This window comes from Symphalangus syndactylus, chromosome 1 (genome assembly GCF_028878055.3).
Source record: "Symphalangus syndactylus isolate Jambi chromosome 1, NHGRI_mSymSyn1-v2.1_pri, whole genome shotgun sequence".
NCBI classification, from domain to species: Eukaryota; Metazoa; Chordata; class Mammalia; order Primates; family Hylobatidae; genus Symphalangus; species Symphalangus syndactylus.
In genome coordinates this window covers 36,903,257-36,919,387 of record NC_072423.2, presented here as the reverse complement: position 1 = coordinate 36,919,387, position 16,131 = coordinate 36,903,257, and the positions used below count along the sequence as shown (strand labels likewise).

General features: G+C 44.2%; 1 long non-coding RNA gene across 1 annotated transcript; it reads left to right on the top strand.

Moving 5' to 3' along the window:
- The first annotated feature begins 1,629 nt into the window (after nucleotides 1-1,629).
- On the top strand, nucleotides 1,630-13,839 carry LOC134736766 (uncharacterized). The gene is made up of 4 exons (XR_010121006.1): nucleotides 1,630-2,276; nucleotides 6,026-6,139; nucleotides 10,313-13,612; nucleotides 13,778-13,839. It is a non-coding gene; the product is annotated as an uncharacterized lncRNA (long non-coding RNA).
- The last annotated feature ends 2,292 nt before the right edge of the window (nucleotides 13,840-16,131 follow it).

Below are 16,131 nucleotides of genomic sequence, written 5' to 3'. Positions count from 1 at the left end.
TTTATTCAGTGCTTTTATACATGCCAGGGGTCAAAAGTTCACACAATAACTATTTTTGTCTTCCTTTGATGCGGCCTCTGCAGTCTGTCTTATGCTAACTATTAACTATGAAAAGCTATTCACAGCGCTTCACTGATCTGGTAAGAACAGGAAGGTACCCATAACAGGATCTTCGGTGGTGGTCTTTGCCATCCCACCTACTTCCCTGTCTGCAGGCTTTGCCAATGCATGGGAATGTGAATTTGGCTCTCCACAGTTCCCCCTTTTCTTTCTAAAAGAAGCCGTTGATGATTTATCCGGAGCTGGGTGATGGCAGAGAAGGCTGCTTGGAGACAGACTGGGAAAACACAAAGAATTAATAAAACAATACCTGCCTCAGAGTCACTGATCACTCGGCCCACTGCTTGTAATAATTGAGAGACAAAGTTCTGATAAGGCTCGTCAGGTCCCTGGCGAATTTTTGTAAGTTCCTCTGTGCGTTTGGAAGATGGCAATTTCTTCCAGGCAGAGAGGGCAATATTGGATACTTGATCATAAATCCATCTTTCCCAACCAATTTGATTAGCAGTATCTGAAAAGTTAGCTAAGCCAGTGAGCATTTCATAAGTAACCTGATTACCTGCCAAGCGATTACGGCGAGAAATTTCCTCAGCTTTTTCCAAAAATTCAGTTTTCCACAACAAGTAGTCACCCCCGTCTAGGCAGGCTTTTGCTATGCCCTTCCAATCATTAGGAGGTAAAGCATCCTCTGCCAAGGTCTCCACCATGGCTAAAGTAAAGGGTGCTGTAGTTCCATATTGAACTACAGCGGCCTTAAGGTCCTTTAAAGTCTTAAAAGGTAATGGTTCATGGTATTGCTGTTGATCCTGGGGATGAAGTCTAACAGGGAAAGCATGAAATCCTTCAAGAGTCTCCCCCGACATACGAGCTTGATAAAGAGCCCCTTCAAGGGGAGACATAACAGTTGCAGGCAAGGTGCTCAATTTTAAGGGAGGCAAGCAAGCATTAGGAGCCCCAGGGGGCTTTTTAATAAAGGTAGCTGCAAAAGCACGTACCAGGGCCTCCTGTTCCTCTTCAGAGGCAGGCATGGGCGTCATTCCCAAGGGTTGAGGCTGTGTACAAATTACAGGAGTCTCCTCGGGGGCCGACGGAGGAGGAGGAGGCAAATCCTCAGGAGGAGATGAAAAAGGCTTGTATGCCTCAGGACATGGGACTAGGCATTCTTGGACCAGATTAAAAAGCCCAAAGGTGTCTACAGGAATTCTATCAGGGCCATGCAGAGTATAATGCTTCTGCAGGCCTTCCCCCACCTTTGACCATGTATCCATGTTAATAGTGCCTTCCTCAGGAAACCAAGGACATGCCTCTTGTACTGTCTCCAAGAATTTTTCTAACTGCTTAGTTTTTATAGAAGCCCCACGGGCATGCATCATAGATTGCAACACTTGAATGTAAAGAGCTCATTCCTTAGAATCAGAATGTCCCATTTTTACTCCTAATGTATAACTATGCGCCCACAATTGTTTATACTCACACAACTTCTGCAGAACTTACCAAAACTGGGCATTCTTCTCACAGTATTTCTCGGGTCCCTGTTCCGGGCGCCACCTCTAGCGGTCCAGCCGCAGGGGTTATTCAGGGATGCACCGAGAAGTAGTGAGAAGAATGGTGAAAGAAAGACACAGAGAAGCGGGATTAGGAGGGACGGTCCCCTGATAGGGAAGCGCCAACAAGCTCTGGTTTATTCAGTGCTTTTATACATGCCAGGGGTCAAAAGTTCACACAATAACTATTTTTGTCTTCCTTTGATGCGGCCTCTGCAGTCTGTCTTATGCTAACTATTAACTATGAAAAGCCATTCACAGCGCTTCACTGATCTGGTAAGAACAGGAAGGTACCCATAACAGGATCTTCGGTGGTGGTCTTTGCCATCCCACCTATTTCCCTGTCTGCAGGCTTTGCCAATGCATGGGAATGTGAATTTGGCTCTCCACAACTTTCTCATAAGAAAATAGACAGTGAAGAAATAATCTCTCTAGTGCGTCAGGCTGGTGGGAGATTGGCAGTTGCCAAGATTTCCAAACTTGCCCAACTGGCTCTCTGGGGACAACTAGTATCACACACATTCCTGAAGAATGGCCTGGAGATGTTTTACAAGCAGAATCTCCTTCTGTGATAGGAAGGGACGCCACCTGGAAAGAGGAGCAGCTACGGGAACAGGAGGTGCAAGGAGCAGGAATCTATGAACTGAGTCCTGGACACGCTCCAGCTATCAGGTAGGCTCAGAAAGTTCTGGAAGTCATGGAGGGTCCAGCATGAAACCAGGCCCTTTTCAGGCCTATCACATTTAGTCCTCACTGTACTGATGTGAGGCCAATTTTCTTTCCTTTATTTCCAATGGGAAACAGAGTCTTGGAGAGGCTGAAACGCCAAGACTTAGCAAATGTAAGTGGCGGTTAGCAATTGAGCCCAGGTCCTCTGACTCCAAATCTGTTGTTTTTAATCACTGTGTCGTACTGAATATAGAGTGAGGCAGGATAATGAATTGTATTGCATTCAGACCCATATTTAAAATATTTCTTCAACATTTGCTTAGTGAGGGGAGAGACGCTGGTGGCGGCGGGAGGGGCAGGGCAGCATCTGGCACGCACTCTTCAATTAGCAGAGTCCGCTAGGTCATGTAATGCTCCTCCCGCCTTGTAAGACAGACCAGAGCTGCTCTGTGCTTACCTGAGCTTATTATCAGGAGACATCGTCTTTCCTACCTCCACCCGCCCATCAGAGAATCCCTCACAAGCACAGGTAGTCTGGACCCTGAGACGTGGCCTCTTGTAAACGGTGTTGCCAGAAGGGTGGTATGCTGAATTCTGGTTCCCCAGGCACTGCCACTGTTTCCCATATGGTCAGGCCACAGGCCACATCCGAGGGTCTCAGAAAACAAAACCCCAAAATGAAGGTCTCAGAATCAGCTCTGTCTGCCCTCCTGCCCTCCTATCTCTGGCCTCTCATTCTCCCCCGAGGCTAGCCATGCAAACTAGACTCCCTCTTCCCCAAGGCGGGTCATAGAAACCCGAACCCCTTTCCCCCAGAGCCAGGCATGAAACCGAAAGATATCATATACTACTTGAATTTCCCCTTTGCCTGTCTAAGAACTGGCCATAAAGGAATCATCTGACCTACCTTGTCCAGTCATAGTTCTACATGGCTGTTCATACTTGGTTAAATCTAAGCATAAAAATGAACAGTTTCCGCTGCATCTTTGGGTCATAACACCCCCATTCCAGAGAGGGTCCTGCCCAACCCAGAAGGAAGACATGCTGCACAGAGATGCCAAGAAGAATCCAGACAGGACTTGCTGGGTTTCCCCATTCATTGCTTTTTTATTTTTAATTATTATTATTTTTTTTTGAGATGAGTCTTTCTCTGTCGCCCAGGCTGGAGTGCAATGGTGCAATCTCGGCTCACTGCAACCTCCACCTCCCAGGTTCAAGCAATTCTCCGGCCTCAGCCTCCTGAGTAGCTGGGATTACAGGTGCCTGCCACTGCACCTGGCTAATTTTTGTATTTTTAGTAGAGACGGGGTTTTGCCATGTTGGCTAGGCTGGTCTCGAACTCCTGACCTCAGGTGATCCACCCGCCTTGGCCTCCCAAAGTGCTGGGATTACAGGCATGAGCTCCTCATTCATTCTATTAGCATTAATCCTACCCTTTTTGTCCAATCATATTTCTACAAGACTGTCTGTACTTTACTGAATCTAAGTATAAAAATGAACAGTTTCCCCTGTATCTTTGGGTCTTTATTCTGAAGACTCCTGCATCATGTAAAACTGTGATCCAATAAATTTGTATGCCTTTTCTTATATCAATCTGCCTTTTGTCAGTGATTTCCAGCTAACTTTCAGAGGGGGATAGGGAAGTTTTCCCTTGGTCCCTGTGTAAGCAATTGCCAAGAGGTTTGTTGGAGAGCTCCTGTTCTGCCTCCTGGCCTTACTCACGGTAGCTGCTACTATGCTCTGCCCAGAGCTGGGCTCCTGACGGGGGATGCTGGCCCCACTGGCTAAATGGCTGCACCCTGCCCATCCTCCCTCTGGCCACACTCCCTTGTTGTGCAGTGGGGACCTGGCTCTTGTTTCCAGTCATTGCTACCTGCTGTGGGTGGCTTCCTCTCAGACTACACCTCCTGCTTCCCCTCAGAATGCAAAGAGTCCAGGAAATCAGATGACATCCCTATCTATATGCTTTACTCTGGAGAAAGTTTGGATTACATGAAGACCATCTTCAAGGAAGTGCACTCCAGCTTTGCACATCATGATAAATAAGCGAGGACCTCTCCACTCCATTCTCTTCTCTGTCTGTCATCATCAGTGTACTTCATTAAGGCTGAAGTCCACAGCATTTTGGCTGAATATAAGTCCAACCGAATATTTTTAAAACTGTAATTTTATATAGTAATTCAGATACTTTTCCATCAAGGAGTTAGTAGTCTACCAAGAATTCAGTCCATGGTATGGTAGAAATGTTTACCGTACTCAAACCAGTTTTAACAGTGAGCAAAGATAAGCTAAAAGCTTGTGCACAGATAAGTATGGGTGTGTGAGAATAAAGAGAGGTACAGAAACGGACAAACATGACTGGAGGCGACTGTCAAGGAAGACCCAGCAAGAGCCTGCACCTGCTGAAATGCACTCATCAGAATCCTAATTACCATTAGAGGAAAAGAAAGACAAATGATCAATGTAACGTTCCCTGAGCCAGGACTAAACAAGCCTAGAGGCGCTAAGGAGTCACTGGTCCTAATCTGTGCAAAATCAGGAAGTGTTACTATGGTATTAACTAGTATAACAAGATTCACCTGAGCTCTAAAGATGTGCAAATTATTCCATAAATAAAAGACTCTGGAAGAATACTCAGCTGGTGCTTGCAGAATGAGCTTGAACTTTCTGCAGGATGTTACAGGCCTTGGATCATCCCAGCCTGAAGATGTGTACATGATTTCTCAGCAACTCCTGGTGGCTTTGCCCAAACTCCATGAAGGCAGAATTGGCTGACACTGCTGAGGAATGACACTTCATGGTACACGAAGGCCAGGGGAAGATGCTGGCGCATCGGGTCTGGCCACCACAGGGAAGGTGGGACAGTTGTGAACATCTGACTGTGGATGTAATATCTGAATGATAATGTGTTATCCATGTGATGGTAATTTTCTTTTATTTTGTTCTGGAATTTTGACTCTCATGTATAACAGGTAAATGCTCTAATAATGATTTAATAAATGGTCTCCAAATTCCCTTAGGAAAGGTAAGGAGTAATTAATTAAAACAACAAAAGTGAACTGTGGTAAATGTAATTGGTCCAAGAGAATGAACTCTGCTGACTTCTCTCCTGCACTAATTTCTTTCTATTCCAAGTCTTAGGGTCATCAACAGGATTCTTGTTTTTCCCGGTTCTTTTGGGAAGCAAAAAGCATTTTATTTTTAGAGCTCAAGTGATATGGTAGGCATTGTTCAGATCAGATTCTAGTAACAGGCAAAACCACAGAAGTCACTCAAACCCGTGGCGTGAGGAAACAACACAGTGTATAGAATGAGGAGGATGGGAATATTTTAAAGTTAAAAATAAGTAAGGTTCACCAGCAAAAGTGAAAAAGTAGGTAGCTCCAAGGGTCTGTCCCTCTACAGAAACATGGAAAACTGCAGCAAAAACTGTCAGTATTATTTAATTTTGTCAAAACTCTGAAAACAGTCACTGGTTTATAGCAACCAAACAATGAATAAATAAATTAAAAAAAAACAACTTAAAAATGGTAGAAGAGCTCTGCCATATTCTTACCTACCCTTGCCTCACCCGCCTCCTCAGCAAGGCAGCAGTCCTGAAGACTGCAGCCTGCATTCCAAGTGTGGATCTTGGTCCCTGATTCTGGAAGGAGAAGAGCAAGGCTTATTCTCAAAGAATTGTGTGTTTGTATGTTCTAATCTGTCTATGGGCTACCTAAAGGACTAATGCGAAGCTCTTGTGTTTGTTTCAGCTAACTCAGAACTTATTCGTTGTGAAGGAGCATCTATATGCAGGGAATTCCTGGAAAACATTGCTGGAAAAATGAACAATCCTCTACTGCCTGGGCCAAAAGATTACAATTAAGGTAAGCAACTGATCACCAAAAGCTGGGAGGAAAAGTTGGGAGAGAGTTTTATTGGGAAATGAGGGCATTGAACTGTGTCCACTGTGAATTTAGAAAGCCACCTGCACGTCCAGGACAGGATAAATGCTCACAAAACATCTGAGAAGACCTTATGTTTTCAGCTCTGGCTGGTCTTTAGACTTGGAACCAGCAGGAAGTGAAGGCTAAGGAAGCATCGTAAATAACATGGCTAAGCATTGAAGGAGGATCCCAACACAGAGCCCCATTGCAATGACTAGGAGAGTTTCCCCCCCACCCTTTTCTTTTCTATTTTTGGCTTCTGGTGTTCAAGGGGATCTCTGTCAAGACACTAGCTGATTACAAGCTGAAGGAACAGAGATCTCAGAGATCACATATGACAAAGAATACAGGCTTTACAAAGATAGTTTAGAAAAGTCACTAAGCAAATGAATAGATACAACCCATAGCAAGCAATGAAAATAAATCCTGAGTAGGGGGAAGAATCTGATTTCCAGAGTTAAAGATTCTGTTTTAAACAAAAAGGTATGAAGCATGTAAAGAAACAAGGAAGTATGGTTCATTTACAGAAGAAATTAACACAAACTATTGCTGAGGAAGCACAGACATTGAACTTACTAGAAAAAGACTATAAATCAAAAGTCTTAAATATGCGCAAAAAGCTAAAGCAAACCAAAATAATGATGTATGAACAAATAGAAAATATCAAGGAAGAGATAGAAATCATCATAGGAAGCCAAGCAGAAATTCTGGAACTGAAAAATGTATTGACATTGTTAAGATGGCAATAATCCCCTAACTCATCTACAGATTCAATGCAATCTCTATCAAAACCTCAGTTGGGTTCTTTGTAAAAATTGACAAGCTGATTCTAACATTTATATGGAATTACAAGGGGTCCTGAGTAGCCAAAACAATCTTGAAAAGGAAGAATAAAATTGAAGGACCAGCACTTACTGATTTTAAAACTTACTACAAAGCCATACCAATCAAAATCGTGTGGTGCTGTCATAAGTATAGACATATAGATCAGTGGAATATAGACTCCAGAAATAAATACGTACTTCTCTGGTCAGTTGATGTGCAACAAGGGTGCTAAGACCATTCAGTGTGGGAAATAATAATCTCTTCAACAATGGTTCTGGGACAACTGAATATTTACATGCAAATGAATAAAGTTGGATCTTATCTGACACTATACAAAAATTAACTAAAAATGGATCAATGACCTAAATATAAGCAGTAAATCTATAAAATTCTTAGAAAAAAACATAGGAATGACTGTTAATGACCTTGGATTTAGCAATGGATTCTTAGATATAACAACAAAAGCATGAGTAATGAAAGAAAAATAGATAAATTATACTTCATCAAAATTAAAACTTTTGTGCATCAAAAGACATATCAAGAAAGTGGAAAGACAACCTAGAGAATGGGAGAAAATATTTGCAAATCATATATTTGATAAAAGACTTACATCCCAAATAAAGAACAACTCAAAAAACCCCCCAACTAACCCAATTATAAATGAGCAAAGGACATGAATACACATTTCTCCAAAGAAAATATACAAATGGCCAATAAGCCCATGTATATACGCACAAAATTATTAGTTATCCGGAAAATGCAAGTTAAAACCACAGTTAAAACCACTTTGTACTCACTAGGATGAGCATAATAAGATGTACAGATAATAACAAGTGTGGACAAGGATGTGAAGAAGTTGGAATGCACATACACTGCTCTTGGGAATGTAAATTGACGCAGTCCTTTTGGATAACACTTTGGCAGTTCCTTTAAAAGTTAAATAGTTATCATATGACCCAACAATTCTACTCCTAAGTAAATACCTGGAGTAATTGAAAATATATGTCTACACAAAAACTTGTACATGAATGTTCATAGTAGCATTATTTGTAATAGCCAAACGGTGGAAACAACCCAAATGTCCATCAACTGAAGAAAGGTTAAGCAAAATATGGCCTATCAATACAATGGAGTAACAGTCATAAAAAGGAATTACGTTCTGATGTGGATGAACCTTGAAAATATAATTCTACATGTATATTCATTGCAGCAGTATTCACAATAGCAAATAAATGGAATCAACCTAAATGTCCACCATCATGCATTTAGGTAGGTGAGATAATTTTTTTTTTTTTTTGAGACAGAGTCTCCCTCTTGTTGACCAGGCTGGAGTGCAGTGGCGCCATCTCAGCTCACTGCAAGCTCCGCCTCCTGGGTTCACACCATTCTCCTGCCTCAGCCTCCCGAGTAGCTGGGACTACAGGCACCCGCCACCACCCTGGCTAATTTGTTGTATTTTTAGTAGAGATGAGGTTTCACCATGTTAGCCATGATGGTCTCGATCTCCTGACCTCGTGATCCACCCGTCTCGGCCTCCCAAAGTGCTGGTATTACAGGCATGAGCCACCACGCCCAGCTGAGATAATTCTTTGTGAGCAGTCTTTACACAGACAGGCAGGGAGAAAGTTAGAGTAATATGATATCTTTAGGTTTTATGGCTGGCTTTGGGGAAAGGGGTTCTGGTTTCTGTGACCTTCCTTGGGGAAGAGGGAGTCTAGTTTTTATGGCTAGCCTAGGGGAGAGAATGAGAGGCCAGAGATAGGAGGGCAGGATAAGGTCAGTGAAAAACTTTTGCATCTGAGGCCTTCATTTTTGGATATTGTTTTCTGATCCCCAACAACAGAAATGTCCAGAATAGGCAAATCTATAGAGACAGAAAGTCGACTAGTGGTTTCCTTTGGTTGAGGGGCTGGGGCTAGGGCTAGGTGGGGGACATAGGGGAGTGACTGCTAAATGGTACAGGGTTTCTTTTTGGTGTGATAAAAATGTTCTGAAATGGATTGTACTAATGGTTATACAACTCTGTGAACATACTAACTACTGCTGACTTGTACTCTTAAATGGGCAAATTGTATGGTATGTTAATGCTATCTCAATAAAGTGGTTAAAAATGAGTAACGAGAGACCATGTGTAAGATTCTGAGTGTTGAAGGAGGGAAGCTGCAGCTGTGTTTGTACCTCCCTGGAGTGCTCCTGGGACCACAGCTGAGGGCTGTGTAGGGAGACAAGGAGGGGGACTGGCCTGGACACTGCAGAGGCTGAAGCCAGTAGGCACTTGATACTTGAATGGACAAATTCTGAAGTTCCTGGCTCTTTGTTAATGCCCAGTCAGTGAGGGGGAAGAAAAGAAAAGAGTTAGGCTTAAGTCTTAGGATTTGGAGCTCAGAAGGGCTTTTGGCAGTGGTCCAAGGGGATTTTGAATTAAGGCTTTAATAGAACCAGCCATACTGTATATTTACACATCTCTTCACCCCTCAGTGAGCATTACACCTGGGGTCTCATTTGGGGTCTTGGTCTGTGAGACTGAGGGGCTGAGAGCAGAAGGATCTCATTTGGCATTTCAGCATGGAAATCTGGCACAAGGAAATCAGTTGCCCCTAAGAATTCTCATCTCCCATTGTGGCATATGGCATTTAAGTCAAATGAAAAGATGTCTCCAGCAGCAAAGCTCACAAAACACTGGGCTGAATCACCTCTGGGAAGATGTGGGAGCTTTTATATAGGAAGGTACTTGGGAATTAGATGTAACTCAATATGAGACTGGGGCATGGCTCATTCAACCTTGGAAAGCCCCACAGTCAGGGGATAGGTTGTGATTTCGCCTGTTGAAGGATCAAGATCAGGTATGATCTAATGCGTTGAATGGAGTCAAATGGATCATTTCACCCAAATTTTAAACCAGCTATTGCCAGCCAGTAATTTATTGTGTGTTGCTGGGCAAGACACTTGCCTCTACAAATCGTCTATAAAATTGTAAGTAAGGGCTAGCTTTGAAGGAAATCACTAATCTGTTTTCTGCTTTCTCTGTTGCTGCTATACTTCAATTTCAACTGTGCTTGTGTCCCAAGTGCCAATATTACCCCAATCTGGTTCCAACTCCTGTTCCTTAGTAACTTGGCTGGCAGAGAAGCTTCCGAAAGAGAATGGCATAGGTGAAACCATTCTAGTAAATTCTTGCTAAGATATATATGACTAAGAGTTATTTAATATGTGGGATACAGAGAGGAAGTCAGTTACCTTACGGAACAATTTAATGAGCTCATTGCAGTAGCTTTTATTTTGTTTTAGGTGGGCAGACCTTCTGGATGCTTCTTAATTGACATCACTTGAGGTCAGTGCATTTCAAACTTTAATGTACACATGAATCACCTGGGGACCTAGTTAAACTTGATTCTGATTCAGTAAGTCTGGGGTGGGGCCTGGGACTCTCCATATCTAACAAGCTCCCATGGGTGCTAACTCTGTCTGCTGCTAGGGGACTGTCCTTAGAGCAGAGGCCCAGGTGACCATCAACCCACCTTCAGCGATACTGATGCACTCAGGAAAGAATGAGTTGCTTTTCTCTTTCTTGAGGCCCTTTGACACTCTGCACATGTATCCATTAGGAGCACTTTGTGTTGTAATGATTTGTATGGGGCCCATCTTCTCTATGAGGCTGAGGGCTCTTATACACAGTAGCTGCATCTTATTTATCTCCATTTCCTCTTGACTTCTACCTCTCTTCACTTTAACACTGTGGTTGGCACAAAAAAGGCACTTAATGTATGATGATGAACAGGCCCAGTCAGGCCTGATGGTGATTGGGTGAGCTCATAAACCCTGCGGGCTCTTACGTGGCATCTCTGTTCCTGCATGGCCACATGGCATAAACCAGTGATTTCCAACCCTGACTACAGATCGGGGGAATTTAAAAAAATACTGATCCCAGGCCCACTCCAGTGTTCTGATTTAATTGAACTGTTTTGAAGCCCAAGTATGAATGACTTTAATAGCCCTCCAGGCTCTTACAACTCAAAAATAAAAAGACGAATAACCCAATTAAAAATAGGCAAAATATTTGAATGGATATTTTCCCAAGAAAGATTTACAAGTGGCCCATCAGTACAGAAAAAGGTATTCAATATCATTAAGGAAATGCAAATCAAAGCTGAGAGATACACTTCACACCTAATAGGATGGTGTGGGAGAATTTCAAACTTTCCCTCTGAAGATTTGAGTCTAAGGCTGTTGAAATGAATTGCCAGTAGATGGGTTAACAGGAAAAATGGCATACAAATTTGCTTAATGTGCCTAAGCATGGGGGAATCGCAGGAGGATAATTACCCAATAACTCACGGAGGTCCAGATGCTTTCATACCCTTTTACATAGGGGAAGGGGAGACAGGGGGTGTAGGAGTAAATGATTTTAGGAGAGATAAATAGACTTTGGAGACAGAAATTAGCTTGGGAAGGATTCTCTTTGTAAATTGAAGGTACTGGAGAACAAACAACAGTTTGGAGGAAAGTTGGTCTGGACTGTAGGTGTGGTGTTTAATTTTCAGTCTCTTCCTCTGTGACATGAATTTTAATCTTCTCCAGTTAATGTAATTTTAGGGAAAGGATCAAAGGCAACTGTGTTTCTCTTTAGCAGGCCCAGTTTCTAGGTAGTTAAGGAAATTTCAGAGAATAGCCTCAGGAGAGGTGGGGGAAGGTCGGAGAGACCTTAAGCCAGCTTCTTAATTTGTATGTCAAAGTGCCACATTTCATAGTATCTTTTTTGTGCCCCCACAATGGATATATGAAAAAAAGAAAAGAAAAGAACTGTTGGTATATTAAAAAAAGAAAAGAAAAGAAAAGAAGTGTTGGTGAGGACGTGGAGAACTCAGAACCCTCATACACTGTTGATGGGGATGTAAAATGGTGCAGATGCTTTGTAAAACAGCTTGGCAGTTCCAAAAATGTTAAATGTGGAGTTTTTATATGACCCAGCAATTTCATTCCTAGGTATACACCCAAGATAACTGAATTTCATCTTAAAAAATAAAAAGTAAAATGCTTCCCAGGGGAATTTGATTTGCAGCCAAATTTGAGAAGCTCTGATGTAAAGTAACCTGGGGTAAATGTTCAAACACTTGCTGTCAAGAGGATGCTGCTGCTGACCAGAAGTTCTCGACTTCAAATGCACATTGGAATGAACTGAGGGTCTTCTAAAAAATGCCATTGCCTGGGTGTCCCCAAAATGAGCCTGATTTAATTGTTCTGGGGTATAGCCTGGACAAGCACTGCAGGAGATTCTAGTGAGCAGCCAAAATGGACACAGTGCTGATGGTGGTAGTCGTAAGGATCATTGGAGGGCTGTTAAAATGCACTTTCTTGACCTCTGTCCCCAGTTCTGAGTCAGGGGACCTGGGGTGGGGCTGGGCATCTTCATTATTTTTATTTTTAATTCAAAATTTTTTTTTGAGACAGAGTCTTAGTCTGTCACCCAGGCTGGAGTACAGTGGCATGATCTCAGCTCACTGCAACCTCCACTTCCTGGGTTCAAGCAATTTTCCTGCCCCAGCCTCCCGAGTAGCTGGGACTACAGGCACCCACCACCATGCCTGGCTAATTTTTTTGTATTTTTTAGTAGAGATGGGGTTTCACCATGTTGGCCAGGCTGGTCTCAAACTCCTGACCTCAAGTGGTCCACCTGCCTTGGCCTCCCAAAGTGCTGGGATTACAGGTGTGAGCCACTGTGCCCGGCTGCATCTTCATTATTAGCAAGCTCCTTGATGATTGTGATGCAGGTGGCCTGGACCACACTTTGAGAAACACTACTTTAGGGAAGGCCTCTTGGAATGGAATGTGCATGCAAATCACCTGGGGACCTTGCTAAACGGCAGCTTCTGATTCTGCATTTCCAACCAGCTCCCAGATGATGCCAGGGATGCTGGTCTGCAGACTGCAGCTTGGGTAGCAAGGCTACATAGCCGTGGTTCTCAAAGTGTGAGTCCTCAACGGGCATCAGTATCACTTGGGAACTTGTTAGAAATGCAGATTATCAGGCCGCATCTCAGACTTACTGAATCAGGAACTCTGGGGGTGGAGCCCAACAATGTTTTTTTAAAAAGCATGATTGCATACATTTATGATACACAACATGTATATATACATTGTGAAATGACCACAATCAAGCTATTTAATATGTCCATCATCTCTCATAGTTATCTTTTATATGTGAAAAGAACACTTAAAATCTACTCTTAGCAACTTTCAAGTATACGATACATGATTATTAAGATTATTAACTGTAGTCACCATGCTGTGCAATGGACATCCAGAAATTAGTCATCCTGTCTAATTGAAACTCAGTACTCTTTGACCAACATCACGCATTGCCCCCACCTCCCCAAGCAGTCTGTTTTAGCAGGCTCTCCAGGTGATGCCGATGCACACTGCAACTTGAGAACCGCTGTGGAGGGCTATCAAGTGCTTCTAGTCCCTCCCAGACGCTTCCCAACCCTGGAGCAGCACCTCAGTAGAGCAGCGGAAGACCGCCTGTGGCTCTGGGAATTGCTGATACTGAGCAGAGACAGTCCTTGACCGGAGACGTTTAGGAATGTGAAGGTGGGTGCTGCTAAGGATGAGAGAGTTATTCAGCCCGGGATGGTGGCACAGGGAAGGGCCAGCTTAGCAATGGGCCACTGGGCATTAACGGGAGTAGGGGGCACATTTGTGGCAGGAGTGGATTTGCGAGCCAGGGCCTCCTGTGTTTCTGCATTCCCTCTACAGCTCAGGGCACCTGCCATCCTGGCTGCCCTTAGGTCCCTTGGAAAAGCTGCCCAGGAACCTTGGTAAGTGTTAGGAATGTCGTGTGTTACTTCTTTCAGGGTCATTTGCGTTTTAAAAGCGGCATTCTGGAGAAAGCACTGTTTCTAAAGTGGGATTTTAAGCTTTGAGGCTCCTCGGTAGGAAGCTGCCTGGTCTTCAAATCCCACCTCCCATATGGATGCAGCTCTGCCTACAGCTTTTCCTGGTGATGGAAGGCAGGCCCCCCTCTGGGTGCAGGCGGCTGGAGAAGCAGGGGAAGCAGGAGCTAAGGAATTCCCCCATCGCTTGGCTGCCTCCTGGAATCTCTCACAGCCCCATCCACTGTGGGAGAGAGGCAGCAATTAGCATAACTGGAACAGACTCTCTTTGTCTACATCCCAGACTGTGGGATTCAGGCCTCCCCCAGAGACATGCTAATTATGTGGAAGGGACCCTGGGTGCCTGTTGGCACGGATGCTTGCTCCTAATGCTGCTACTTTCGGATCAGAAACCAGGTGTAGGTGGAGCCCTGGCCCAGGCTTGCGCATTGATGAACGCTCTCCTCATGCAGGAAACCTGCTGCGTGGGCCACTCAAGCTCTTTCAAATATCTTTCTCCTCCAAATTTCTATAGCTCCTTGTGGTCAGAACAACTTGCTAGCTCTTGGCATTATCTTTTATTGTCTCATCCAGGATTGGTTTTGCTCCCCCTCTAAATTGCAGTTCCTTTACAGGGGACCTTGTTTTATATTTAATAAATCAATCAACCAACCAATGAATATCTGTTAAAGAAACTATTTGCCAGGCACTGTACCAAGCCTGGAGATACAAAGATTAATAAGGCCCCATCTGGAATGAGGCGTGTGCAGCCCAGCGGGGGTGCAGGGTTACAGCTGAGTGAGCTGCTGTGTATTCCAGTGAATAGAAGGAGGTACTGAATGCTCTGGGAGTGCTGAGGAGAGAGCACAGTAATGTGCCTGGGAAGGGCAGGCAGGTGGGGAGGAGCTGAGGAAGCCTTCCTGGAAGAGGTGACATCTGAACATTATTAAGGATGAGTAGGGGTTTATCACACAGCTGTTTCAGACAGGGAAAGGCATGTACAAAATCACATGAGCGGGAAGGATTTGAGGCTTTCTTGGAATGACAGGTAGCTAAGGTCATTCAGCTATGGCTAGACCATGGAGCATAGCTGGGCCATGGAGAGGCGCAGAGGCAAAGTGGAGACCCAGAGGTTGGGTGGGTCCTAAAAGGCTCTATCTTCCAAGCTAAAGAGTTTAGGAGTTGACTTGAGGGCACTGGGCAACCAGTGAGGAATTTTAATGAGAGAGTCATGTGGTTAGAATTATGTTTTAGAGAATGTGCGTTAGGCTGTTCTTGAGTTGCTATAAAGAAATACCCGACTGGGCCAGGTGCGGTGGCTCATGCCTGTAATCCTAGCACTCTGGGAGGCCAAGGTGGGTGGATTACCTGAAGTTAGGAGTTTGAGACTAGGCTGGCCAACATGGTGAAATCTCATCTCTACTAAAAATACAAAAAAGAAAAAAAAATTAGCCGGGCATGGTGGCAGGTGCCTGTAATCTCAGCTACTGAGGAGGCTGAGGCAGGAGAATTGCTTGAACGTGGGAGGTGGAGGTTGCAGTAGGCCGAGATTGCCTCACTGCACTCCAGCCTGGGCAACAAGAGCAAAACTCCATCTCAAATAATAATAATAAAACTTCACTAAAAAAAGAAATAACCGATTGGGTAATTTATAAGAAAAGAGGTTTAATTGGCTTACAGTTCTGCAGGCTATATAGGAAACATGGTGGCCTCTGCTTGTGGGGAGGCCTCTGGGAGCTTTTACTCATGGCTGAAGGCAAAGTGGGAGCAGGCCCTTCCCATGGGGGGGAGCTTGGGGAAAGGTGCCACACTGTACAGCAACTGGATCTCAAGAGAACTCACTATTGCTAGGTGAGCACCAAGCCAGGAGAGATCTGCCCTCATGACCCAAAATCCTCTCACCAGGCCCATCTCCAGCACTGGGGATTACGATCCAACATGAGATGTGGGTAGGGACAAATATCCAAACTATATCAGAGTGGCTGCAGTGTGGAGAATAGACTATTGGGGTGTCTGGAAATGGAGAGACTAGGAAGGTATTGGAACTGCTGAGGAGTGAGAGCAAGGCAGGGACAGTGCGGAAAGAAAGGAAGCCGTGAGGAAAAGGAGGTTTGGGGATGATTCCAGCTCAATGCCTGGGGTTGGAGCCTGGGTACATGGTGGTGCCATGGGAATGGAGACCAAGGAGACAGAAAGCACAGTCGTGGTGGAGGAGGAGAAGCTCTCTTCCTGACAGAT